Consider the following 2,180-nt stretch of genomic DNA (forward strand, 5'->3'; position numbering starts at 1 on the left):
CGCCCGTACGCGCATCTCACCAGATCCCCAGAGAGGTTCATCTACACTGCAAAATTCACAGTGCCTGGCTGAGAGAACCACGGTAGCGTTTTTAGCGCCTCGAGCGCTCCCTGTCAGCACACCCAGCGACCCTCCATCGTGGTTTTACAGGCCCAAGGACCTTACAGGGCCCTGACCTCCCCTGTTCCCCAGCCATCCGATCAGTGAGGTCCCGCGCCGCGATCCCCGACGCGGTCTTGCCTTCCCGCCCGGCTTCATCTCATCGACTGAATGAGACGGGTTGGGAGCCAGGGCCGTCCGATGGCACCTGCCCTGCCTCGTTGATGCCCTTATCGCCAAACGACCCAAAGGACACCACCAGAAGCAACACATCACCAACTCTCTCCTTCTCTTCGGCACCTTTCCTCCACGCGTACTCGACACCATGTTCTGCTTCGGTGACAGCCTTGCCGTCTGTGTGCTGGCAAACCGCTCTCCCCGAATCTGACACACACATCAGGGACGAGGATCGCGCTCGCTTCCCACACCATGGCCATGGCATTCCCTGTTGGTGTCTCACAGCCCTTCTGTCATCTACCGCGACCATGGTCCATGGCGTCAAAGCTTATTCGCCCATCTTGTCCGCATCGGTCCCAGGCACTCGCCTTCGACAGCCAGAATGGTTACTGTGTCGGACGAGACCTGTCCACCTTGCGACCAAGCTGCTCTCACAACGCTTTGCAAGCCGTGCAGCCCGCCACAGCTCTCCCCACCAAGACACATGCCTCTCACCCTCCACCCTCTTACAACATGGCACCACGGCGCCCCGGCTTCCGTCCGCCATGCATCGGTTCGGAGTATTTTGTTCCTGGTCGCTGGGTCAGGCGCGTCCTCTGACAAGTATGCCGAGCGGTCGCAAGACGGGTGGCGTGTCATTTGGTGCACCTGAAAGGTTGGCCGCCGATCTGCGACAACGAGCCAGACCCCCAACCATCCTCGGCGTCGGCCACTTCGCACAGCGCGTCGCCCAGCCATCATGACGACGGAATCGACACACTTGGGACAAAAGCCTTACCATTCGGCACAAAGTGCCCGACTCCTCACCCCCAAAGACCAGAGAGGGACAATCATGCATTCGGCCACTCGGCCGGGTCGGGTGTCACAGATGGCAAGCATGCTCCTTTAGTGGACGCCTTCCCTTTCCAGGACGACGACCACACAGTCAGACAGCTGTCACTAGAGCTCGGGTGCCAGGGCTCGCCACAGCCGGTCAGACGATCGTCGTATGGGATGGCTGGCGCAAAGCCGTGGCTCATGCAGCCTTCCTGTCGAGGCCACTGGAAGGCTTCTGATTGCTCCTGGCCCACCCTGATATGCTCCGAGCAGTGTCTCAACCACCCTATTTTAGCCAGCAGTCTGATGCCATGCGCCGGGGGATTCCCACCATCGACGTGTCACCTCGCATTTGATGAGATCATATGGATTTTCTGTCTTCCTTCACATTGGAGACTCTTTCCGCTGGAACCAGCTTTGCTTGACGCTCGGTGCTCGGTGAAGTATTGGTAGTGGTCAGTCCACCACCCTACACGCCAGGTGGATGAGGCGCGCATCGTATCGAGGTACCTGCAGGACCAACCTACGCAAACCTGCTTGCTATGCAGCGGAAGCTGACCTTTGAGGCAACCTTTGGAAAGAAGCCTCTCCTTCGATGATCGACGGCCCAATTCGGACACCTACAAGCCCTGCACTGAGACCACCATTCTGATCATCGCCAGGGCTCCGTCTAATCGATCTCGGAGCTTTTGAAGACGACCTGCAGTATGTGCCGATGCTACTCGAGTACCCTATGTACAAAGAATGCCCATGATGCCAAGGGGTTTCGCAATTGGGTTTCGCAAGTTTCTGTGACAATGACTCGTCTACTTCATCGCACCTCTCTCCCAGCCCAAACATATAGCGGAACGCGGTCCAGCCACGGGGCCCGGCCCGTGCTGCCTTGCACGCTTCTTCAATTCACTCTATGCTAGCCTTTCTCTGAAGACGCTTCTGCAGCTTGCTCCATCCTAAGGCACCGGCCCTTATTGTTTCCAATAGTGATCATATGGACACCCAAAGGGTATGTTGGTCGTTCGACACCTGTCTCATACCCAAAGTGGTTCAGAACGAGGGGCGAGACGGAAAGAGCTCGATTCGGCCCCCGG

Source organism: Verticillium alfalfae, genomic scaffold (assembly GCF_000150825.1).
Source record: "Verticillium alfalfae VaMs.102 supercont1.5 genomic scaffold, whole genome shotgun sequence".
Taxonomy (NCBI): domain Eukaryota; kingdom Fungi; phylum Ascomycota; class Sordariomycetes; order Glomerellales; family Plectosphaerellaceae; genus Verticillium; species Verticillium alfalfae.